This window comes from Pseudorca crassidens, chromosome 5, assembly GCF_039906515.1.
Source record: "Pseudorca crassidens isolate mPseCra1 chromosome 5, mPseCra1.hap1, whole genome shotgun sequence".
Taxonomy (NCBI): domain Eukaryota; kingdom Metazoa; phylum Chordata; class Mammalia; order Artiodactyla; family Delphinidae; genus Pseudorca; species Pseudorca crassidens.
The window spans coordinates 62,565,062-62,592,688 of NC_090300.1; the positions used below are offsets into that span (position 1 = coordinate 62,565,062).

The window sequence follows — 27,627 nt, forward strand, 5'->3', positions numbered from 1 at the left end:
AAAGCAACATTGGTTGATCCTACTTTGTGCCAAGCACTGTGCTAGGAGAAAACTGAGTCTAGAGGGTTATGGTCATAAAGCTGGGATTGCACAGGATCTGAACCACAGTCTGGATTCTAAGCTCATGCTCATCACCTTATGGCAAACGTGGCTTCCTGGTGCTAAAGAATGAAGGAGAACAGCTTTGGGCGTGAACTCGACTGAGACCTCTTCAAGGTGTGTATGTATGTACGTATGTATTTATTTTGGGCTATTTTGGGTCTTGGTTGCTGCGAGCTGACTTTCTCTAGTTGCACCGAGCGTGGGCTACTCTTCATTGTGGTGCACGGGCTTCTCTTGTTGAGGAACATGGGCTCTAGGCACACGGGCTTCAGTAGTTGTGGCACGTGGGCTCAGCAGTTGTGGCTCACAGGCTTAGTTGCTCCGCAGCACGTGGGATCTTCCCGGACCAGGGCTTGAACCCACGTCCCCTGCATTGGCAGGTGGATTCCCAACCACTGCGCCACCAGTGAAGCCCTTCAAGGTCTTTTCTATGGCAGGATGATTTTTTGAAAAATACTGCTTTGTGTTTTCCTCTTTATAACTTTCAACTCTTCCAAAAGGGACACCAGGCCATTAGCTCTCCTTTACTTCAGGGGAAGTATGTGTTCCTGGACTGAGGCAGAATTTTTCTTCAAGATCTGTCCCTGGTTGGCTTCTACTTTACTAAGCCTGAAGAGAGTACTTGAGGTGTCCTGGGGGCGGGGGAGGAAAAAGAGGCAGGTATCATAAAGAACTTAAGAGAGGAGGGGGAATTTGCAGGGGCAGGAAAAGAGAAGGAGGGTGGTGGGTTCTGAGAGGAGTGGGAGATGATGCTTAGGTTTTAGGTATTTCCTTGGCAAATTGGCCCGACCTCCCAGAGGATGGCAGAGGGTGTGCTAGGAACTCTGATCCTCATATGGCAGAGAAGTAGAGAGAAACTGGATTTTGAGGAACCACTTGGGGCTTGGTTGGCTGTTAGCAGTCAGCAGGACAGACAAGAGGATGGAGGCTCTGTCCTTGTTTTCTGGTACCACGTAAGCCTTCCATATTTGGTGCCTAAGACTGTTACCTGGTTTGGTAAAAGAGATGCTTGGAAACCACTTTATTTTCCTTAAAGAAAACAAAGAGATGGGTATTCCTTGAACACCTGAGTCTGAGATCCAATTTCTCTGCAAATCTCAATTTCTGTGATTCTAAATTCTGTGACTTGTTGACATCCAATCAAAGGTTGTTCTTTATCTTTTAATCCTCCCAGTCTCACCCTCTACTCCACCCTCATGCCTGGGTGGTGGCTGTTCTGTGGTGGCACCTCTTCCTCAAAGTTGCTCCGAATGATAATTATAAGCTTATTTCTTCTGAATACACACATGCAGGGAAAAAGGGCCAGCCCAATGTGATTAATCCCAGGCTACTAACTAATAAATAGTACTTTTTGTTCTCCTTCTTTATTATGTCCAGAATACTCATTCCTACCCCAGATACAGGTCCTGTCCCTTCAGTAGAGGCCTTCCCTCAACAAAGGCTCAGGACAGCAGGCATCTGGATAATCTGTGTCTGATATGCTAGAAGCCCATGGAATGGATACCACTTACCCAGGTTAAGGTTAGGAATAATATTCAAAATTTCTTTTTCAAAGAGTCTTTCTAGTAGAACACCAAATTGTGCCAACAGAATGATCTCAGATATACAACAGCTAGATAAAACACTAGAAGGAGATATCCTACCATGTTAGGAGTAATCTGTCTTTGAATGAAGGGATGACGGGTGATGTTTTTCTCACTTTTTTTGCTCTTCTGTACTTCCTGAATTTTCTATAAGTATATATTTTTTATAATTAAAGAAAGGTTAAAAAATAATAAAAAGAAAAATTATCTTTCATTTTTAAAACACCAGGAAACCTGCACATTTAGATACTGAGGAGACAATTTCTTGAATAGCTTTTCAAGAATGCAGGTTGAGCTTGTCTGCCTAGAAACAAAGAGAAATCTATCAAGTGAATTTTATAATGTTTACTGACTTTCTGAAGCCCCCTGATGGGTGATGTGAAATGCCAAAGACTTCAAGTACTTTCTAAGGTAGTTAAGTTCCCTTAGTGAGATTCCTTGTAATCTAAAGCAATTACAAGTCTTTTGAATGAAAGAATGAGGAACATTTTGTAATGTGTACATCTCTATTACAAAAGTCACCTTTCCTGCAGTTTCAAATTAGAGCAGTAGATGAATAAATAAGACTGCTGTGGAAAGAGAACCTCAGTTGAGGTGGAGCTGTCAGGCCCTAATTTCATGAGATACACCAGGACTGACTGTTACCACTTAGAATAAGTTCTGCTGACTAATTAAAGTGCACGGCACAGTTTCATTTAATTACAGAAGACTACTTTTAGCACAATCAATTTTCATCTGGTCTCAGAATCCAGACTTCATTCACTTAAGTGCAATTAACACTGCTTCTTTTCTATTCCTAATCAATTTCAGAGAAACCTGAAACATATTTGAATTTTAAACGTTTTAGACATGAAGGAGGAGATTTTACATATTGATGATTTTCTTAGCTGTCCTGGGACGCTGGTGGATTGTTTTTTACACTCTCTAGGTAATAAATTATCTGCTTACACCAGAAACGAGCTATTATTTGCAATCCATTTGCATTTTTAAAATAGCTTTCTGATTATAACAATGGTAGATATTCATTAAAAACTTGGGCTGTGCAGTATAGCGGTTAAGAACAGACACTTTCTCCTCATATGACCCTGGGAACAAATTCTGGCTCCATCATTGGCCTTCTGCAAGTCCCTTAATATCTCCAGGTCGCATTCTCCTTATCCTTGAAATGAAGATAGACTAGTGGTCTTGGTTAGTCATTATTAGGACTAAAAGAGAAAGTGTGTCTGTGGCATAAAGCACATGGTAAATGCTCAGTAAAAGTAGGTGTGCTTACTAGTGCTTTTGTACCATTGAGAAAAATATAAAGAATGAAACAAAAATCACCCATAACCTCAAAGCTCAAATACACATCTGTGAGTATTTTGGTGTTTTAATTTTCTGTATATATCAGTACATACCCTCTTCTAGATACCTTTCCCCTCTTCAGTTAAATTTTTCCTTTCTGCCTAATTATTCAAAAATAAGAGCAAGGTTAAGAAGATTATTGCAAAAATGGACTGTTATGTGGCAATTAAAATGGTATTTATGAAGAGTTTATTACAACATGGAATAGGCCTTGATTTATAATGTTCCTTGATATGTAATATGATCACAATGATAGAAAACAAGTAATGTGTGAGGAAAAAAAGACTATAGAGAAATGCACCCACGGTACTGAGTTCATGAGTTGGGATTATGAGGAATTTGCCCCATCACCTTCCCTTGTACTTTTCAGCATTTCCCAAATCTTCTATTGCTAGCATGTATTATTTTAGTGAAAAAGTAAGATTTGCTTAAAATAAGCTTACATCTTTTCAGTTTCAATTCCTCCATGATGTTTTCTCCAAAGACCCTACACTACAGCAATCTCTTACCTCTCTGAATTCCAGTACCCATATTCTCGACCAGTGGTTTGGAAGAAAAGAGGTATGTGCTAGCAGCTGCCATTAACGCTGTGAACTTGAGCAAGTCATTTAAACCCATCTGTAGATTATTTTTTATCATTTGTAAAGTGAGAAGACTGAGCTCATTCAATAATAGCTCAGGCTTCTTTGTGCAGATTAACTCAGAAGATCAGAATAAGGGGGAAGGGAGATCATAGTCCAGGATCACTTTTTTTTTTTGGAAAGGGGCTTCTAGCCCGTTCACTGATCTCCAAAAATTATATACTTTAAAACATTTCTCTAAAAATATGTTTGACATTTTCCTTTCACTTTTTTTTTTTTGTGGTACGTGGGCTTCTCACTGCTGTGGCCTCTCCCGCCGCAGAGCACAGGCTCCGGACGCGCAGGCTCCGCGGCCATGTCTCACGGGCCCAGCTGCTCCGTGGCATGTGGGATCCTCCTGGACTGGGGCAGGAACCCGCGTCCCCTGCATCGGCAGGCGGACTCCCAACCACTGCGCCATCAGGGAAGCCCTCCTTTCACTTTTTGATTGTAAAACTAGTATATAAAAATTTCTATAAGAACCATGACAAAATTAAATATTAATTAAAATATAAAGAATAAGAAAATAAGCAATTTAATTTAGAACCAGGGAATTTTAAGGGATAGCAGCATATTATCAGCTCCCATTCACCTGTCTATTTTGGTTATCTTGAGTTTAAACAGAGTTCCTTTCAATTTTGTGGGTCAAACATAAGTTGCTTAGAAACAACCTGGGGTTGTGTTGTGAAGGAACTGATCTATGTGAGATTAAATGTCAATTCTGCTTGTGAGGAGTCTGACTTTCCTTTTGCCGCTTTAGATATCCATTGATTAACTGTCACTGGATCAAAACGTAAAAAAAAAGAAAAAACCCACCAAACAACCAACCAACCCATTCTGCATATGCAAAAGAAAAGAAAGTATCCCTTGCAAAGTGAGGAATGAAAATCACTATGCAAGTTTGGATAAAGTACTTGCCACAATAAACAATTTTCGTTGAAGTGAAATTATGTGCAGATGAGTTAGGGACCTCATTTCCCTGGATCTAGTAGCCCAGGCTGGTGAAGAGTGGCTGAAATGTCCCCACTCACATCACTTGTTGACTGACAGCTCAGTGTTAGTTGAGGATTCCATGTGGCTGCCAAAGAACATATTCCACCTGAGGCTGCAATCAAAGATGTTTTTCAAACTTAATTAAAAAAAAATTGAAGTACGGTTGATTTACAGTGTTGTGTTAGCTTCTGGTGTACAGCAAAGTGATTCAGTTAGACATACATATATAGCTATTTTTTTTCAGATTCTTTTCCCTTATAGGTTATTACAAAATATTGAGTATAGTTCCCTGTGCTATATAGTAGGTCTTTGTTACTTATCTATTTTATATATGGTAGTGTGTATATGTTAATCCCAAATTCCTAATTTATCCCTCCCTCCCTCTTTCCGCTTTGGTAACCATAAGTTTATTTTCTATCTCTGTGGGTCTGTTTCTGTTTTGTAGCCAACTTCATTTGTATCATTTTTTTTTAAAGATTCTGCATATAAGTGATATCATATGATATTTGTCTTTGTCTGGTTTACTTCACTTAGTATGATAATCTCTAGGTCCAAGGGATAGGATAGAATTTTGATTGGTCAGAATTAGTTTGAGTTCTGGGTGTAAGTCCTGGGTGTCCCATGTAGTGAGGGTCATTGACAAACTGGAGTCTCTTCAGGCAAGAGTGGCTGGGCAGGAGTAAGCCTGTTTATGAAGCAATTCACCTGGTAAAGCAAGGCTCAGAGGGGTGCTGAGCACAGAGCAAGCAGTTTAGCCTTGTTTTTGCAGACAGCAGAATTAGGATGAATAGGTGGCAGTTCTGGGGAACAGATTTTTTTTAAATAAATTTATTATTTTATGTATTTATTTTTGGCTGTGTTAGGTCTTCATTGCTGCATGCAGGCTTTCTCCAGTTGCAGCGAGAGGGGGCTACTCTTCGTTGCGGTGCGCAGGCTTCTCATTGTGGTGGCTTCTCTTGCTGTGGAGCAGGGCTCTAGGCGCGTGGGCTTCAGTAGTTGTAGCACGTGGGCTCAGTAGTTGTGGCTCGTGGGATCTAGAGCACAGGCTCAGTAGTTGTGGTGCACAGGCTTAGTTGCTCTGCAGCATGTGGAATCTTCCCGGACCAGGTCTTGAACCCATGTCCCCTGCATTGGCAGGCGGATTCTTAACCACTGCGCCACCAGGGAAGCCTGGGACAGATTTTTATCAAACACAACATGAAGCTGCCTGAAAATAGAATGGGCTTCTTCTTCCTCAGAGGGATGGGCTCCCCAGCATTAGAAATCTTCAGAGACACAATGACCCGTGTGAGGAGTGCTCTACAGACGACTCACAGGTCAGTCTGACCTAACGAATTCTATGGTCTCTTACAAGCCTGAGCGTCTTTGTTTGCAGTGTTATTAATGAACTGATTTATTGAATCAAACAGGAAGGCTCAAAATTAATAAAATCTCTATGAGATAAGAAATGGATCTGTCATGCAGGTACCTTTCTCAAGCTAAACAGTATAGGGGAGGAAACAGACAGGCTTTGGCATCAGGTAGAACAGGCTGCAGTCCTGGCTGTGCTCCTTGTCACGTGACTTTTGGCAATTTACTTCACTTCTCTAACTCAGTTTCCTGGTCTGTAAAATGTAAAAAGTCTCTTAGAGCAGTTGTGTGGATTAGGTGAGGCAATGTATGTAAAGTGCTTAGAATTTGTAACATAAGAGCTAAGGAATTGGCGATGAATGTTATTTTATATTTGTAAATTAAAAAAAATATTTCCCAGGATAGAGAGAGGATGCAGTCCCACAAACTGTAAACTGTGTGGTTCAGAAGTGTTGAAAAACAAAAATATTGGTACTAGCGCTCAACAGAGATTTTCCAGTTGCCTCTGGGTTAGATACGCTTCCCTGTATAATGGAGTTGGTCATCACTGCCAGTGTTAGCAGGCACCTGGGCAAACAGCCTGAGGCTCTCACCAAACAACATGCCAGCTTGTTAGCTGCAGAAATGTGGGGAGGAAAAGTTGAAGTGATGGGAAGGAGAGGAACGGGCACAGGAGGCTGGAGGTAATGCAATACAAAGCTTGAGCAGACTAACCAAGAGCCGTTTCTAACAGAGAATCTAAGAGAGTTTCTTGTTCTTTGCTTTCTATTCCTCTTCACCTAGCAAGTGGCAAGGAGGAATGGAGTATTAAAGAACAATGAACAAAGCCTGTTGTCCATATTGGCAGGAGTCATTTTTGAAAGGGCTTTTAGGGTATTCATTAGCAAATGAACGCCTTTGCAGAGCCAGAATTTTACATGATCCTGTTTGTAGCTCCGGTGGTATTTGCATTCATAACGAAGAGCTGCCCTAAAAGTGCCCTGAAATGAGGTTTGGAGACTAAGCCTGTTGTTTGCTGCTGCTTTGAGAGTAAGGTTTTGTGAGGCCAGTTTCTCAGAGGCTACTTATTTTCTGTAGGTCTCCTGGCTGCTCTCTGGGCTGCTAAGGGCAGGAGACTACAGGGCTGCTTTACCACAGGCTTGGGGACATGGGGAGGGCCCTTGGGTTTGAGCCTTGTCTCATGTTCCATGCAACAAGTCATGTGAGGAGGGAAGCGGCAGGTGGATAGTTATAGTGTGAGCCCTGTTAGCTTTTCTTCCTGTAAAGCAAGCTCCCGACTTCAGCTTTGATTGCCGAGGTATCCACTTCAAAGAGGCACCCGCTTCAAAGAAGGCATCCTCTTCAAAGTTGGCTATCTCGAATAAACACATTGCTAGCTACAAGACTAGATAAAGGGCCAAGCTGTGCCCCCCCACCCCCCCGCACCTTACATCCCAGACTCCTTTGTTTTAGAGTTCTTTGACAACTGACCATTTGGGAAGATTGTTTTTTTTTCTCTTCCAGAGCTTTAAATTCCCACTCTTATGCTTTAAATTCACCAATAAAGAGTGGGCCCTTGAAACCCTAGGCCCCCACTCTCAAACCCAATAAAAGGACAGCCCTAGACCCATGCTTGCGTTCTTTCTCTCTACCTGTGACTTTGCTGTGTGGTCCCAGTTGTGCCATGTAATTTCTAGGACCTGTAAGTAATAAACGTTTATTTTTCTTTAAAAGTTTCCTGATAGTTATTGCTGAGGGCATCTTGCAATCATAGTAAGAAACACAAGGGCCAGCCCAACCACAACACTGGTTAGGCTGAGACAGGCACAGAATAACAGTGAACTACAAGCAATGTGACTCTGTTCCAAAGGGGTTTCTTCTCCTTTAGCCATGTCTCCAAGTGGGGAAAGTCACTAGGAAACTCCCTACCAGCTTTATAAAGTAAGGCATTAGAAATATTTGCTAAACCCAAACTATATGTTTGTGCTTGCATCATAGCAATATTAAACAAAACAAAACACCTAGATGTTGATGCTACTCTCAAGAAGCTCACTGTCCAATGATAAAATAAAAATAGAGGTAACTGCAATTCAAGAGAAGGTGAATAAATATTGCAAAAAGAAATAAACTTACTTGCTCAAAATCACCCTATTATTGGTAAATAAAAGATCTGGAATTCAAGATATTTATTCTTTCCTTTTAGGGCAGATTGCATCTTCCAAAAGTGGCTACAGTGGTGTTTCTGGTCCCCCAGCCTCTTCAGAACTTTGCCACACTCCATTAAATGGTGGAATCTGTGGCCCTATCTTTGAACACTTGCCCTGACAAACAGAATGCAATGGAAGTGAACTGTTGTGACTTTTAAGGCTACATCCTAAAAGGTGGTACAATTTCTGCCTGCCTCTCTTTTACTCTCTAGCCACTCACCCTTGGAATCTAGCTGTCATGTTGGAAGGAAGCCCAGGCCTCAAAGAAAGGCCACCTGTAGGTGTTTTAGCCATCTACCACACTAAGGTTTTGGGTGACTACCAGCGTAAGCCTTCTGATACGTGACTGGGGGCGCCTGTAGATGATTCCAACCCCTCACCATTGCTACCAGCCTTCAAGCCACATAGTGGAACCAAGATGAGCCATCCTCTCTGAGCCCTACCCAAATTGCAGATTTTTGAGCAAAATAAATATCGTTGTTTTAAGTCACAAGTGCTGGAGTAATTTATCACACATCCAGAGTAACTGGAGCATACTTTAGGTCAGAGGACTGGAGCAGGGAAGGAGGACTAGGTGTAGGAAGGGACCTTATGATGGGGCTTCCTTGAAGGATTGGGCAGGCTAATGACGTGTGGTAGCATTTCCTCAAAAAGTGTTTTAGGGACAAAGAGTTCTGTGGTCAAATGAGCTGGAGTGACTTCAGGTTAAAACAAAGGCTGCAAATTGGTGGCCTATAGGCCAGGTCTAGCCAAGAGTCATGTTTTCTCCCCCTCATCCTAGATGTGAAATTTCACATCAAAACTTGGATTTCAGGAGAACGGCCAAGATGGCAGAGTAGAAAGACCCCGAGCTCACCTCCTCTCACAAGCACACCAAAATCACAACTATCTGCAGAACAACCATTGATGGAAAAAACTGGAACTTACTAGAAAAGATCTTCTACAACTAAAGACATAAAGAAGGAACCACAATAAGACAAGTAGGAGGGGGGGACACTCAATGTAGTCAAATCCCATACCTCCTGGGTGGGCAACCCACAAACTGGAGAAAAATTATGTTGCAGAGATTCTTCCACAGGCGTGAGAGTTTGAGGCCCATGTCAGGCTCCCCAGCCTGAGGGTCCGGCACCAGGAAGACAAGCCCCCAGAGCATTAGGCTTTGAAGGCCAGCGGGGCTTAATTGCAGGAGTCCCTTAGGACTGGAGGAAATAGAGACTTTACTTTTGAAGGGCACACACCAAATCTCATGTGCACCAGGACCCAGGGCAAGCTCAGTAATTTGATAGGAGCCTGGGTCAGACCTACCTGCTGGTCTTGGAGGGTCTCCTGGAGAGAGGTGGGGGATGACTGTGGCTCACTATGGAGACAAAAACACTAGTGACATATTGGGGAACGTTCAAATGCATGAACACTGCTGCTGGCAACTGCCATCTTGGCTCCTTAGCACCAAGACCTGGCCCCACCCAACAGCCTACAGGCACCAGTGCTGTGGTGCCTCAGGACAAACAACTAACTGGGTGGGAACACAGCCCTGCGCATCAGCAGACAGGCTGCCTAAAGACTTCCTGAGCCCATAGCCACCCCCAGACACAGCCTTGCCCACCAGAGGGCCAAAACCTAGCTACACCCACCAGTGGTCAGGCACTGGCCCTTCCCACCAAGAAGCCTGCACAAGCCTCTAGACCAGCCTAGAGCATAGAGCTTGGGTGACGAGAGGGGAGTGCACTGCTGGGATGCATAGAACGTCTCCCACAGAAGGTCATTTCTCCAAGGTCGAGAAATAGAATTAACCTACCACATACATAAAAATACAAATAGCAACTTAGACAAAATGAGGGGGTAGAGGAATACGTTCCAGACAAAGGAACAAGATAAAACCCCAGAAGGAGAACTAAGTGAAATGGAGATAGGCGATCCACCTGAGAAAGAGTTCAGAGTAATGATTGTAAAGATAAAGAATTCTGGAAGAGAATGGCTGCAGAGAGTGAGAAGCTAGAAGTTTTTAACAAAGAGTTAGAAAATATAAAGAATAAACAAACAGAGATGAAGAATACAATAACTGAAATGAAAAATACACTAGAAGGAATCAATAGTAGACTAAATGATACAGAAGAACAGATCAGTGAGCTGGAAGACAGAGTAGTGGAGATCACTGCTGCTGAACAGAAAAAAGAATGAAAAGAAATGAGGACAGTTTAAGAGACCTCTAGTACAACATCAAGCACACTAATATTCACATTATAGGGGTCCCAGAAGGAAAGGAGAAAGAAAAAGGGCCTGAGAAAATATTTGAAGATATAATAGCTGAAAACTTCCCTAACTTGGGAAAGGAAACAGTCATCCAAGTCCAGGAAGTTCAGAGAGTCCCATAGAGGATTAACTCAAAGAGGAACACACCAAGACACACTGTAATCAAAACTACAAAAATTAAAGATAAAGAGAGAATATTAAAAGCAGCAAGGGAAAAGCAACAAATAACATACAACGGAAGTCCCATACGGCTATCAGCTGATTTTTCAGCAGAACCTCTGCAGGCCAGAAGGGAGTGGCATGATATATTTAAAGCGATGAAAGGGGAAAACCTACAACCAAGAATACTCTACCCAGCAAGGCTCTCATTCAGATTTGATGGAGAAATCAAAAGCTTTACAGACAAGCAAAAGCTAAAAGAATTCATCACCACCAAACCAGCTTTACAACAAATGTTAAAAGGAATTTCTCTAAGCGAGAAGGAGACCACAACTAGAAACAAGAAAATTACAAAGTGAAAAATTCACTGGTAAAATAAGTAAAGGTAGGAAAATCACCCTCACACAAAGCTAGTAAGGAGGTTAAAAGACAAAATTCGTAAAATCATCTGTATCCACAATAAGCAGTTAAGGGATACACAAAACAATTAGATGCAAAATATGATATCAAAAACAGTATGCAGGGGACTTCCCTGGTGGCACAGTGGTTAAAGAATCTGCCTGCCAATGCAGGTGATGTGGGCTCGAGCCCTGGTCAGGGAAGATCCCACATGCTGCGGAGCAACTAAGCCCGTGTGCCACAACTACTGAGCCTGCGCTCTAGAGCCCTTGAGCTGCAACTACTGAGCCTGTGTGCCACAACTACTGAAGCCCACACACCTAGAGCCCCTGCTCCACAACAAGAGAAGCCACCACAATGAGAAGCCTGCGCACCGCAACAAAGAGTAGTCCCACTCGCCGCAACTAGAGAAAGCTCACACACTGCAACAAAGACCCAACACAGCCAAAAATAAATAAATAAATAAAATTAAAAAAAAAACAGTATGCAGGGTTTTAAAAATGCATTTGAAATTGAGAGATCAGCAACTTAACACAATCATGTATATATACAGACTGTTATATGAAAACCTCATGGTAACTGCAAACCAAAAATCTATAATATAATATATATACACACAAAAAAGAAAAAGGAATCCAAACATAACTGATAGTCTTCATATCAAAGAGAACAAAAGAAGAAAAGGGGGGAAAAAGACCTGTGGAAACAAATCCAAAACAATTTAAAAAATGGCAGTAAGAACATACATATTGATAATTACCTTAAAAGTAAACTGACTAATGCTCCAATCAAAAGTCAGAGTGGCTGAATAGATACAAAAACAAGACGTATATATATGCTGCTTATAGGAGGCTCATATGAGATCTGGAGACACTTACAGACTGAAAGTGAGGGCATGGAAAAAGGTATTCCACACAAATGGATATCAAAAGAAATGCAGAGTAGCAATACTTATACTAGACAAAATAGACTTTAAAATAAAGACTGTTACAAGAGACAAAGAGGGACATTACATAATGATAAAGGGATCAATCTAAGAAGATATAACAACTGTAAATATATATGCACCCAACATAGGAGCACCTCAATATGTAAGGCAAACGTTAACAGATATAAAAGGAGAAATCGACAGTAAAACAATAATATTGGGAGAGTTTAACACCCCACTTACATCAATGGACAGATCATCCAGACAGAAAATCAATAGGGAAACACAGGCCTTATATGACACATCAGACCAACTGGACTTAAATGGTATATATATATATATATATATATATATATATATATATATATACACACACACACACATACATATATATATATATATACACACACACACACACACACACATATATATATATATACACACACGCACACCATTCCATTTGAAAATAGCAAAATACACATTCTTTTCAAGTGCACATGGAACATTCTCCAGGATAGATCACATGCTAGGCTACAAAACAAGCCTCAGTAAATTTTAGAAAACTGAAATCATATCAAGCATCTTTTATGACCACAATGCTATGAGACTAGAAATCAACTACAAGAAAAAACTGCAAAAACACAAACACGTGGAGGCTAAACAATATGCTACTAAACAACCAATGTATCACTGAAGAAATCAAAGAGGAAATCAAAAAATACTAGAGACAAGTGAAAACAAAAACAGGATGATCCAATACCCATGGGACGCAGCAGAAGCAGTTCTAAGAGGGAAGTTTATAGCAATACAAGCTTACCTCAGGAAACAAGCAAAAATTCAAATAAACAATCTAACCTTACACCTAAAGGAACTAGAGAAAGAAGAACAAATAAAACCCAAAGTTAGTAGAAGGAAAGAAATCATAAAGATCAGAGAAGAAATAGAGACTAACAATAGAAAAGATCAATGAAACTAAAAGCTAGTTCTTTGAAAAGAAAAACAAAATTGAAAACCTTTAGCCAGATTCATCAAGAAAAAAAAAACAGAGCTCAAATCAATAAAATCAGAAATGAAAAAGAAGAAGTTACAACTGATACTACAGAAATACAAAGCATCATAAGAGACTAGTATGAGCAACTATAGGCCAATAAAATGGATAACCTAGAAGAAACGAATAAATTTCTAGAAAGGTACAATCTCCCAAGACTGAACCAGGAAGAAATAGAAAATATGAACAGACCAATTACAAGTACTGAAATTGAATCAGTAATTAAAAAACTCCCAACAAACAAAAGTCCAGGACCAGATGGCTTCACAGATAAATTCTACCAAACATTTAGAGACAAGTTAACACCTATCTTTCTGAAACCATTCCAAAAAATTGCAGAAAAAGGAATACTTCTAAACTCATTCTATGAGGCCACCATCACCCTGATATCAAAACCAGACAAAAATATCACACAAAAAGGAAATTACAGACCAATATCACTGAAGAATATAGATGCAAAAATCCTTAACAGAATACTAGCAAACTGACTCCAACAATACATTAAAAGCATCATACACCATGATCAAGTGGGATTTATCCCAAGGGTGCGAGGACTTTTCAATATCTGCAAATTGATCAATGTGATATATACTAACAAACTGAAGAATAAAAGCCATATGATCATCTCAATAGATGCAGAAAAAGCTTTTGATAAAATTCAACATCCATTCATGATAAAAACTCCCCAGAAGGTAGGCATAGAGGGAACATACTTCAACAAAATAGAGACCATATATGGCAAACCCACAGCTAACATCATACTCAATGGTGAAAAGCTGAAAGCATTTCCTCTAAGATCAGGAACAAGACGAGGATGCCCACTGTCACCACTTTTATTCAACGAAGTTTTGTAAGTCCTAGTCACAACAATCAGAGAAGAAAAAGAAATAAAAGGAATCCAAACTGGAAAGGAAGAAGCAAATCTGTCACTGTTTGCAGATGACATGATACTATACATAGAAAATCCTAAAGACACCACTAGAAAACTACTAGAGCTCATCAATGAATTCAGTAAAGTTGTAGGTACAAAATTAATGCACAGAAATCTGTTGCCTTTCTGTACACTAACAATAAACTATCAGAAAGAGAAATTAGGGAAACAATCCCATTTAGCATTGCATCAAAAAGAATAAAATATCTAGGAATAAACCTACGTAAGGAGACAAAGGACCTATACTCTATAAGATGTTGATGAAAGAAATTGAAGATGACACACACGTGGAAAGATATACTGTGTTCTTGGATTGGAATAATCAGTATTGTTAAAATGACAATACTACTGAAGGAGATCTACAGATTCAATGCCATCCCTATCAAATTACCAATGGCATTTTTCAAAGAACTGAAACAAATAATTTTAAAATTTGTATGGAAACACAAAAGACCCTGAATAGCCAAAGCAATCTTGAGAAAGAAGAATGGAGGTGGAAAAATCACAGTCCCTGACTTCAGACTATACTACAAAGCTACAGTAAATAAAACTGTATGGTACTGGCACAAAAACTGACACATAGATCAATGGAACAGGATAGAGAGCCCAGAAATAAACCCACACACTTATGGTCAATTAATATGTGACAAAAGAGGCAAGAATATACAATGGATAAAAGCTAGTCTCTTCAATAAGTGGTGCTGGGAAAACTGGACAACTACATGTAAAAGAATGAAATTAGGACATTCGCTAACATCATACAAAAATAAAGTCATAATGGATTAAGATCTAAATGTAACACCAGATACCATAAAACTCCTAGAGGAAAACATAGGCAGAACACTCTGACATGAATCACAGCAATATTTTTCTGGATCTGTCTCCTACAGTAATGGAACTGAAACCAAAAATAAACAAATGGGACCTAATAAAACTTATAAGCTTTTGCACAGCAAAGGAAACCATAAACAAAATGAAAAGACAACCTACAGACAGGAAGAAAATATTTGCAAACAATGTAAGTGACAAAGGCTTAATTTTCACAATATACAAACAGCTCATACAGCTTAACATAAAAAAACGAAACAAGGGCTTCCCTGGTGGCACAGTGGTTGAAAGTCTGCCTGCCAATGCAGGGGACACGGGTTCGTGTCCCGGTCCAGGAAGATCCCACATGTCGTGGAGCGGCTGGGCGCGTGAGCCATGGCCGCTGAGCCTGAGTGTCTGGAGCCTGTGCTCCGCAACAGGAGAGGCCACAGCAGTGAGAGGCACGCATACCACAAAAACCCCCCAAAAACAACAAAAAACCCCAAACCAACCCAATCAAAAAATGGGCAGAAGACCTCAATAGACATTTCTCCAAAGAAGACATTCACATGACTAACAGACACATGAAAAGATGCTCAGCATTGCTAATCATTACAGAAATGCAAATTGAAACTATAACGAGGTATCATCTCACACTGGTCAGAATGGTCATCATCAAAAAGTCTACAAATAATAAATGCTGGAGAGGATGCAGAGAAAAGGGAACCCTCCTACACTTTTTTTTTTTTGCGGTACGCGGGCCTCTCACTGTTGTGGCCTCTCCCGTCGTGGAGCACAGGCTCCGGACACGCAGGCTCAGCGGCCATGGCTCACGGGCCCAGCCACTCCGCAGCATGTGGGATCTTCCCGGACTGGGGCACGAACCCGCGTCCCCTGCATCGGCAGGCGGACTCTCAACCACTGCGCCACCAGGGAAGCCCCCTCCTACACTTTTGGTGGGAATGTAAACTGGTGTAGCCACTATGGAGAGCAGTATAGAGGTTCCTTAAAAAACTACAAAAATAGAGTTACCATATGATCTAGCAAGCAATCTCACTCCTGGGCATATATCCACAAAACACAAAAACTCTAATTAGAAAAGATACATGCACCCCAATGTTCATAGTGGCGCTATTTAGAATAGCCAAGACATGGAAGCAACCCAAATGTCCACCGACAGATGAATGAAGATGTAGTATGTGTGTGTGTGTGTTTGTGTACATAAAATGCAATACTACTCAGCCATAAAAAGAATGAAATATTGCCATTTGAAGCAACATGGAAGACCTAGAGATTATCATGCTCAGTGAAGTAAGTCGGAGAGAGAAAGACGAATATCATATGATATCACTTATGTGTGGAATCTAAAAAAAATGATACAAATGAACTTATTGACCAAACAGACTCACAGACATGGAAAAGTAACTTATGGTTACCAAAGGAGAAAGGGGGCAGGAATAAATTAGGAGTTTGGAATTAACAGATCACCCTACTATATATGAAATAAACAAGGACCTACTGTATAGCACAGGGAACTATGTTCAATATCTTATAATAACTTATAATGGAAAATAATATGTATTTACATAGCTGAATCACTTTTCTGTACACCAGAAACTAACACAACATTGTAAATCAACTATACTTCAATTATAAACCACCACCACCCAGATTTCAGACATTTCATGAAGATCTGTTAATATCAGGCCCACATGTCTAGAAGCAGCACCTCTCTGGTGGAATATGTGATCTCCACTTCACCACAGTCACTGCCGGATCATGACCTTTACCTGCCTGGATCCTGGAGGTAACTGAATTGGCAACTTGTGGGCAAAGTGAGCAGGTGCCTTTCTGCATGACTTCCTGGGATCTTCATCTGCTTACGTGCATTTTAAATCTCTAAGAGGGGTATAAGCAGTAATCCCTAAATGGAATTACCTTGAAACTCTGTGTGTGTGCGTGTGTGTAGTGTTAGGGTTCTCCAGAATACAGATCGGAAAAAGCTGCTACAGAGACCCAGAGCACGAGGATCTGAAACAGAGCTCTTTGGTGGGATAAATTTGGTGTATCCTGAGAAGTTATCAGGGACAGGAATTTGCCACACTTTGTTTTTATGTGATTGTTTCCAGTGGAGACTCGTTTCCAGTGGAGACTCATCTCCAATTAGCCATCAGGTTCTCTGATCCTCACATCTGCTGTGTGAATCAGATTTCTTCACGATTTTGTTGTTGCTGTTCCAGAAAGGGCAATGAAACCCAGAATGTGGAGGGAAGAATTAAAATAATTTTTGTATGTTTTTGAGAAGACAACTTATTTGATGCATTTATCATTTCAATACTAATTAGTCATTTAAAATGTCCTTTAAAACTATATATAATTATGTGTACAGATTGGGCAAAGACTTATTGTTGTTGCCTTCAAAATAACTTAAATAATAGAAAATCTTTGATAAAGGCATAATTTTCTGGTGACCAACAAATTTTAAGTTCTGTGGTTGGTTTGGGATCTGTAAAACATGCAAACATTCTTTATGTTTGGAATAGCAATTAAGAGCAGGAGTTTTGGAGTTAGATGTGATCAGAATCCCAGTTCTATCGTGGTGTGACCCTGAGTACATCACTGAATCTCTCTTTGTCTCAGTTTCCCCACATTAAAATGGGAGCAACACTTGCCACATAGGATCGCTGTGAGCTCTGAGTGACATGATGAATGTAAAACACTGGGCTCAGAACATGGAGCCCACCCCGGGCAGCACTTAGAGCTACAACTAAAGCAACCTTAGGAAGGCTGGACACGTAAACCGGTTCTTTCCTCCATCCCTTTCCTTGGCTGCATGGCAAGGCCACCAGAGGGACTAGTTTAGGAGCACTTTTCTTTGTAACAGTTTTTCCTGGTGATGAAGATTTAACTTGCTATACCTAATACCCATGTAGACACTGACTTCCATGGTGGAAACCACTCCCTCTCCCATCCTATCAGGATATTTAAAGAAAAAAACTGAGCCCATCATTTTGACGGGAAAAGTCAGATTAAAAATTCACTCAGGCTTCCCTCGTGGCGCAGTGGTTGAGAGTCCGCCTGCAGATGCAGGGGACACGGGTTCATGCCCCGGTCCGGGAAGATCCCACATGCTGCGGAGCGGCTGGGCCTGTGAGCCATGGCCGCTGAGCCTGTGCGTCCAGAGCCTGTGCTCCGCAACGGGAGAGGCCACAACGGTGAGAGGCCCGCGTACCACCAAAAAAAGAAAAAAAAAAAAAAATTCACTCATACTGTATTGATCACATTGTACTGATATTCTGCTTTTCTCCCTTTTCCTTTTGACTACGTGATTGTCACCATGGTTGACCAGGTGCGAAGACAGAGTCTAGATCCAGTTAGTTATCTTATGAGGATAATGGGAAGGAAAATGGTGGAAGCTGCTTTCTTTGACCTGAAATCAAACTGCCTGACTCAATGGCAAAGCAAACATTCTTACGAGCCGCCAGAAGCTCCCCTACCCTGCATCAGGGTGGTGGTGCCACATGGTGAGGGGACCATGTTCATGCCACCTTGAGCGAATATCCAGCTGTTCACAGCTACTATGGAGCTAGGCAGTTTGTCACACCCACCGGTGCCTTAAAAAAAAATTCCAGATGGTCAAAATTACCACACATTCTCCTTGTGTACTGATTTATTGGCCTGCGAGGATTAATTTGGATGGAACTGGAGAAATACTTTCTATGCCAAGGATACGAGCCATTGGATCTAGCTTCTTGGCAGCAGCTGCCTCATTCCCAGTGTCAGAGCACAGAACAGAAGCCCAGTCAAATGCCAGGCCAGAGGCTTCATGGGCCCAGGAGAAAATCTGCCGCTGGAGCTCTCTTTTCTACGGAACCTATAGGGGAGGTTATGGATAGAGTGACATTCCTTTCTTTTCTTTTCTTTTTATATTTATTTTATTTATTTTTGGTTGCATTGGGTCTTCCTTGCTGTGCGTGGGCTTTCTCTAGTTACTGCGAGTGGGGGCCACTCTTCGCTGCAGTGCGCGGGCCTCTCACTGCGGTGGCTTCTCTTGTTGCAGAGCACGGGCTCTAGGTGCACGAGCTTCAGTAGTGGTGGCACGCGGGCTCAGTAGTTGTGGCTCACGGACTCTAGAGCGCAGGCTCAGTAGCTGTGGCGCACGGGCTTAGCTGCTCCGTGGCATGTGGGACCTTCCCAGACCAGGGATTGAACCCGTGTCCCCTGCATTGGCAGGCGGATTCTCAACCACTGCACCACCAGGGAAGCCCCCATTCCTTTATTTTCAATTATTAGACTGTACTGTCAAGACTTGCTAGACTTTCACAAATAATAATACCTGCACTGCTCTCAGGAGCTATTATGTAATTAGGAACACATTTTGAAAGGTTAGGCACAACATTTTTAAAAGGAAATACTTAGATGTACAAGATAGTATTGCTTTTCTAATGTCTTTATAAAATGGATTATTTCTCATATAGAACTCCTTTCATTGAGGTAATTCACAAAATTTGAGGGGTAGCATCCTCTCAAAGTCATTTATTATACACATTTACACATTTAATTCACTCATTCAGCAAAATTATTGACAAGCCTGCTCTGTAACAGGCAGTGTTCTAGTCACTAGGTATGGTGGTGAACAAGACAGATGCTGATCCTGCCACTGTGTGCAGTCTGGTGGGGCATAGATAGATGCAACACAGTGCTGTGAGATAGCAGGGAAAGGTGCTCTAGGAACAAACAGGAGGGGAACCCAACCTAGACTTAAGGGATCTTCCTGGAAGCAGTGAAAGCCAATTGAGACTCTAAGAGTGAACTGAAATTAGCCAGGTAATGGAGGTGAGGAAAGAACCTTTCTGATGGGAGAAATAGCATGTGCGAAAGCTAGGAAGATTACATGGTCTCTTCTAGGAACTGATAATGTATTATGATGCCAGTGTAGACATCAGGTGGGAGACAGAGTTGAGGATGTAGAGGCAAGAATGGTTCAAATCATAAAGGACCTTATAAAGTTAGGTCCATTAGTTCAGACTTCATTCTGTAAGTGGGAAGTCATTATTCAGATCTGTGTTTTAGAAAGATTATTTGGCAGAAATGAAGAGAATGGGAGCTTTCCATTCTCCACTCTGGAGGCAGGAAGACCAGTTACAAGGCTGTTGTTGTTGTCTGTATAAGATGATGGTGACCCGAATAGCGTGTTGTCAGAAAAGATGGAGAGAAATGGATGGAGATGAGAGATGTTTAGCAGAATCAACAGGACTTGGTCTTTGATTAGATGTTGGAGGAGAGATAGATGTTGTGTGTGGGAGAAAGAGACAGACAGACAGAGACAGAAAAAGATAGAGACAGAGAGATATGAGTCTTTTCGCTTGGGGGATTCTATTCCCCGAGTTAGGGAACAGAAAAGGTGAAGTAGGGTTACAGTGAAGAGCTCGGATCTGATGTGCAGTTTAAGGTGTCTTGGTATGATGGAACATAGATGTTGAGTAGGCTCTGGGCTATGTGGGTTTTGTGTCAGGAGGACAGTCAGAGCCAGAGATGTGGATTTTGGAGTCATCAGCATGTGAGTGGTGACTGGAATCACATGAGGGGATTCCAGTGAGAGGTGTCAGGAGAGGAGAGCAGGCTGCCCAGGGTTGCACTCTGGGAACATCAGCAACAAGGAATAAGCAGAGGAGGAAGAACTTACTTGGGTGGGAGGGAGAGTTTGTGTTCAGAAAATCCAAAAGAAGAGAACCCTTAAGCTGAGGAAGTGTTTAACAGTGTCGAATGCTGCAGAGAGGTTAAATTAGGCTGAAGTGCACCTATGAACGTGGACAGCAATGGAGATGTGATGATTTTGTCCAGAGCAATGTCCATGGAATAGGAGTGGAAGCCAAATCACCATGGATTGAGAGCAAACGAGCACGCGCCTGCACGCACACACACACGGTCATACGTTGGAACAGTAAATACAACCTTCTCTGGAGTGTTTGTGGAGTTACTGAAACTATGAAATAGCTGAAAAATCGCAGTCTTCACTTAATATTTTCCCCTCACTTCAATGCATTTATACGCACACACCCACCTATTTACTTATTTATCTGTCTTAAACTGTTAAGCCAAATGCCTTATTTGAATCATAGCCGAGGCTAAGGATGGGAATGGGGTAGGGAAAGGAACAGCCATGTTTTCTTTTCCTTTTATTGTCTCATAGGATCTGAGCATCACCAGAGGAAGGAAGATGCCTTAGGAGCATCTAGTCCAACCCTTTCCTATGGGGAGGAACTAGGGGTGGGGAGGGGCAGAAGAGACACAAATTAGAAGGTTATTGCAGTAGTTTGGGCTGAGACCAGGCTGACTGCAACAGGAACAGAGAAGAAAGACTGAATCAGGTTTTCTAAGTGAAGAAATAAGAGGATTTAGTAACAAAACTGCATTGCTTCTTACTAAAAGCAACAGTATTTTCACCTTGAATATGCATAATTTTTAAAGAGCTTTCAAGTGTATTAACTTATTTGACCTTCATAAGTGACTTCTACAAGGTCACCAGCTAGTTAATAATGAACCCAGGGCCAGACCCACATCCCCTAATTTCTACTCTTCTACCTTTTTCATTAATGCAACCTTGTTTCCCTCATCCTGCTCTGCAGCTCTAACCTATCCTTTGCGTTAAGGATCAATCAAGGTTGTTGCCTGGCAAATATTTTCTTGGTTGGAGGAAAGAGCAGAACAGAGCCCTTCTGCTTGTCTCTTGTCGCTTAATTTTCTAAGACAAACCAAGTTCATTCTCTTTAGAAATACAAGGTCACTGATACTACACTCAGCTGCTTTTCTGTCAGGAATGAAGCAAACTGCAATGGAATGTTAAAATGGGACTCTTTCAGTCTAAGTTTTGGCTGTGGTTCCAAAAAAAGGATGAAATAATAGGTGCCTGACTTGCAAAAGAAACAGTTATATGTTAAAAAAATATGTATCTATCTCCCAACATTCAGCCTATAATCCTTATAAGAGGGCTAATATTGAAGGGGCTGGGGAGAGCATTTCCATGAAGTGAATGGTCAAGGATGTGTGTTTCTCGTGACCAGGTCTGGGCCATCAAGGGGTGAGTCAACCTGAGCTATGTTGAATTCCACCCAAGGGGCCTTCCCAGAAGACTAAGGACTGGTGACCTTCTCATTGGAACTGCAGTTGGCTATTCCCAGCAGGAATGTCAGGCCTAAAGGCGTTCCTAGCTTAGAGAGGCAAGGAGCTCTAAATTGTGAATATGGAAGGAGGAATGTAAATATTACAGAGGACTGGATGTCTTAGTTATTGAAACAACATTGTTCTTGAGAACCAAAGTGTCTGGAGGACTTTTTATCGTCATAAAGTGACTGGAAAATCTATGGGATTCTTATAGATTGAAGCGTGTTCCCCCAAAAGATATGGTGAAGTCCTCACCTCTGGTGTCTATGAATGTGATCTTATTTGAAAATGGGTCTTTGCAGATGTAATCAAGTTCAGATGAGGTTCTTATGGTGAACCCTTAATCCAATATCACTGGTGTCCCTATAAGAAGAAGGGAATTTGGACACAGACAAAGAGGGAAGACGGCCATGTGAAGCTGGAGAAGAGGTTGGAGTTATGCAGCCACAAGCCAAGGAACACCTGGGGTTGCTAGAAACTGGAAGAGGCAAGGAAGGATCTGCCCTGGAGGCTTCGGAGGGTGCTGGAGGGGAATGGCCCTGCCAACACCTTGATTTCAGAATTTGTAGCTCCCAGAGCTGTGAGACAATAAATTTCTTTTGTTTTAAGTGACCTAGGTTGTGATGCTTTGTTACAAAAGCTATGGGAAACTAATACAAAGGACCAACCTATGATTTCAGTCAGAGGATAGCTCACAAATGGGGTTTGAAAGGGCAGTAGAAGATATAATGAAGTTTTCTTTTACTCTTAACCTATCAAATTCTGCCCATTAATTGAAATGCTAGCCTAGTGCCTGATACGTGCTCAACAAATAAATAACAGTTGTGAATGAATGGTTTCCCTCGCTTACTCTTTCTTACATCCTATTTCATTTAATTCTTCAAATGGGCTTATGTGCATTATTTCCATTTTATAAATGTGGAAGGTGATGTCACAGAGATTAAATAATTTGCCCAGGGAAAATGGCTCAGAGTGCAGAACTGAGATTTGAACAGAGGTCTTCCTGACTCCAGTCTGTATTTTTCCACTCTACTATCATCAGATTAATCCAGAAACAATTGGCAAGATGTCCAATGGCCTGTGTCCTCTTATAGTTCATGTTCAGAGAACTATAACTCATTTTTTAAAATGAGTTTTAAAAAAGTTTTATTCAGAAAATTAAACATGGACAAAGGGTAATTAAAAAGTACAATGACCTGTCATATAACCATCACAAGTTTCAACAATTTTCATGAAAACTATTTTTAGTCCTTACATAAATCACATAGATAAAACATCTTTATATCTATGTGATTAATCTATGTAATGTTATGTTTTTACATCTATATTTAACTATAGAGAGATTTCTCCAAATTTACGCTCTGAGACACAGTTCCAAAACCCCTAACAGCTGACCCCAGCTTCCTGCCATCCTAACCCAAGGGCACGAGGATGGGCCACCAGAGAGAGGCCAGCTCCTCTGCCATAGGGACAGGACATCACGCCCTTTCAATCCATCACTCGCTGGGAACGCAATGCTGTGGGGGACCCCTTTGAGAGCCCACGACCACTGAAGAGCCCCCATGAGCAAAGTCACTGCTGTCACAAAGGCACCGTGTTGGCTGTGGGCAAACTGACTTCACAGCTGCTAATGAGGATGCACAGTGGTGGCAAATTACTATGCCTCATCTTGAAATGATTTCTTAGAATCTGGATGCAAGAATATATTTTCTTGGCAATTCTGGTCCTTAAAAAGACTAATTGAAAAGTCCATCTGTAGGAAAACAGGCAGAGAATAGGTTGGGTAGCTCAAATAAATTGAACATGTATTAAACTCTAGATCCTAGATCTGTGTTTTGTTCTTGGATTACAAAGCTGAAAAAGACAGTTCTTGACTTCAAGGAACTCACAGTCACTTGGAAGGAGTTTTTTGGGGTGTTGAAAAGTATTCTGGACCAGTGGTCAGAAGATATGAACTCTTTTCCTGGTGCCACCACTCTTTAGGGGTGTGATGTCAGCCAAATCAAATAACTTTTTTCATTTCCAAATTTTGGGGAACTTTTTCTGTAAACTGTGAAGAGTTATCTCAGAGTTAGGTGATGTTATTATGTTTTTATAAAAATACTTTTCTTGTATGGTTTAAATGTCCGAAGAGATGTGACACAATATGTTAGTCAATAATGGATATGCCGCTAACTAGCCAAGCACAAACAACCCTGCTTAAATTCTGTAAGGACGAAACTGCATTAGTGGCTTGAGATTTATTTTTTTAAAAGGATATTTAGAATCTGAAGAACACTGATGACTCAAGAGAAATGTAAAGGTCAATTGTTGTATCTAAGCTGTGCTGTCATGACGTTTGAATAATTAAAAGGTTTTCAGAGATAATTGTAGTCCCAATTTTTAACTAAGTATTTAATACAATAAACTATAAACATGCTGTGTTTTCATATGTGGAACTCCCCAGAGCCTATTAACTGTCTAGATGGCAGGAAATAGAAGGACTAAAATGTATTTAAATTAGGAATCACCCAAATCTTCCAAACTAGACTTTAGTGGGTGCTAAGAGTACATTTTAGAGACTTCCTAAAACTCATTCAGGGTGTGAAAGGACAAGGACTTTTATTTCATTTAGGTTTTTGTTTGGGGGTTTTAAAATGTATTTTAAAGGGGCTTCCCTGGTGGCGCAGTGGTTGAGAGTCCACCTGCCAATGCAGGGGACACGAGTTCGTGCCCCGGTCTGGGAAGATCCCACATGCCACGGAGCGGCTGGGCCTGTGAGCCATGGCCGCTGCGCCTGCGCGTCCGGAGCCTATGCTCCGCAACGGGAGAGGCCACAACAGTGAGAAGCCCGTGTACCGCAAAAAAAAAAAAAAAAAAAAAAAAAAAAAAAAAAGTATTTTAAAATAAAATACTTAAAAAATTAAAAAAAAAAGTAATATTGTTTCCTGGTAGGCAAATTAGAAAAAAATAGATGAGCAAAATAAATAGCCCTATTAATTTTACTAACTAGATATAATAACTGGGAGCACTTTGGGATATCTCATTTTGGGCTTTTCCCTATGTTTATGCATAAAAACCATTGCTCATGAACTCTCAGGGCCAGTTACTTCCTTCCTTGAGCTCCAGTTTTCTCACCTATAAAAAGGAGTTAAGTATATACCTCGTATGGTAGTTGTGGGGAGTAAATTTCATAATACTTATAAAATATTTAGCAGAGTAGCTGGAACATAATAATGTTCAATAAATGTTAGCTATTTTAATTATTTCATTATTTAATTGTGAAAATGGAAACTTACTGTACATGTGGTTGTTTAACCTTTTATTATGGACATGTATGCATGTCAATAAATATACAACTATTACATCACTTTAATGACATAGTAGTGTTCCATTATATAGATTTACCTCAGTGTGTTTCACCTTCTCCTATTATTGCTATTGTAAAAATTTGTATCAAATATCTGTGGGCATGCATCTTTATGCACAAATGATTATTTCTCTAGGATTATCAAGGAATTGCTGGGTCAAAAGGCACAAACATTTAGAAGCTTTTTGGTATATTTTGAAATTGCCTTTCTGAAATATCGCACAAGTCCATTCTTCCACTAGTACTGAGTATTATCATTTAAAAAAATTCTTTGTCACAGTGGCCATTAATGATGCTGAACATTTTTTTTTTTTTCACATACGTATTCCTGGTTGCTAGAAAATTTGCAAAACTGTCTCTGGCTGGTGAGAAGACTTTAATGATTCAATTTATTTAATGGTCATAGGACAATTCTGGTTGCATGTTTCTTCTTGAGTCAGTATTAGTAAATTATATCAAGAATTATTTCTCTAAATTTTTTCAACTCTTGACCTTTTTATTCTCTACTGTCTTAAATCTGTTTTATCTTCAGATATGCCTTCCTTTTCACTTTTAATAATATGTATTTGTGCCTTTTCTCTTTTTTCTTAACATTATCAGAAATTTGTCAATTTTATTAATCTTAAAAAAAACCCCTAAGTTGTTCCTTTGTTTTCTAGTTTATTAATTTCTGCTGTTACTGTTATTCTTCCTATTTCTGGGGGGTTAATTGTTCTCTAACGTTTTAGGTGTCTTCAGTTAATGCTTAATCTACCAATGTTTAGCCTTCTCTCCTAATGTAAATATTTAAGAGTAATACCCTTGAAGTATTGCTTTATCTACGTTCTACAAGTTTCATTTTGTAGCACTTTGGTAATACTAAGTTGTAAGAATTTATTAATTCCCATTATGATTTCTTTTGAGGTTATGAATTATTCTGAAGGGTGTTTTTAGATGACCAAATATATGAAGTTTTGCATTGTGGTCAGAGAACATGATTTACATGAAACAAATTCTTTGAAATGTGTTGAGACTAGCTGTAAGGCATGATTGAATTTGGTAACTGTTCCCAGGTGTGTCTAGAAAGAATGTATATTCAGCAATTGTGTGCAGCATTTTATATATGGTCACTAGATTAAATCGTCTGTATCTTTACTGATCTCTTTCTGCATGATACCAATTTCTTAAAGAGGCATATTAAAATATCCATTGTAATGGTAGATTTATTTCTCTTTATAGTTTTATCCATTTTTGTTTTATATATTTTGAATGTATCTTTTTAGTTTTATACAAGTTTTGGAATGGTTTTATCTTCCTATGAATTGAGCCTTTTATATTAGTTAGAAATTCGTTTTTGCCTTTAGTATTGCTTTTGCCTTAAGGTTTTTTTTTTTCCTTCTTTTTCTTGTACCTGATACTAATAGCTGTGTCAACTTTCTTTTGATTATAGTTTGCTTGGTATATATTTTCCATGATTTTTCTTTCAGACTTTTTGTGTCCTTATGTTTTAGGGGTGTCTTTTATAAACAGTCTAGAATTTGTTTTATTTTAAATCTAATCAGCTAATCTGTCATTTAACTGGAGAGATAGGATAATTTACACAATAACTGATATATGTGGATTTCTCCATCTTATTTTGTTCTATTTTTCTCCTTTATGCCATTTTTTTTGAATGCCTAAGGCTTTAAAAAAATCTTTAATTCTATTTTTTCTCCTTTAATAGGTTGGAAGTCATACATTCTATTTCTATCATTTTTGTGATTATCCTTAAAAATTTAACATGTATATTTCACAAAAGTCTAAAGTTAATACATATATTTATCCCCCTCCTGAACAACACAAAAATTTAGGCTCTAATTGCAATTATTATTATATTTTTTCTAAAAGTTCTATTTTTTCCAAATTTGCCCAGTTATATATTGATAGTCATTTGTCTTTTACTGGTGCTTTCAATTCCCTCTTTTATTTATTTAATGAAACATTCTTTTATATTCTATATCTGATAATTCTTAAGTCTTTGAGGTATGATCTATTTGTTGTTTCTGCTGACTCTTACTCAGGGTTTCCTTTCTTACATGTTTTGAGTTATCTGATTTTGAACTTATATATTTTGGGAAATTTATCTGTGAAGATTTCCTGGGGCTTGGTTTGAGAAGCATTCCTTTAGAGAGAATGTGTGTGTGTGTGTGTGTGTGTGTGTGTGTTTATGTATGGGTATCTATGTATGTGTATATTTATGTAAGCGTACCATGTATGTGCATGTGATATATGTCATGCATGTAAGGTTTAATGTACACATGTGTATTTGAGTTTGTGTGTTTATATATGCACGCATGTGTGTTTATGTATGCATGTTTATGTGTGTGTTTGTGTTTGTGTGTGTTTGTGTTTGTGTGTGTTTGTGTTTGTGTGTGTTTGTGTGTGTTTGTATTTGT

General features: G+C 40.0%; 1 protein-coding gene across 9 annotated transcripts in view; it reads right to left on the reverse strand.

Moving 5' to 3' along the window:
• The window catches only part of PEX5L (peroxisomal biogenesis factor 5 like), a 251,762-nt gene that overhangs the window by 24,809 nt on the left and 199,326 nt on the right, over positions 1 to 27,627 (reverse strand). The window lies entirely within an intron of this gene.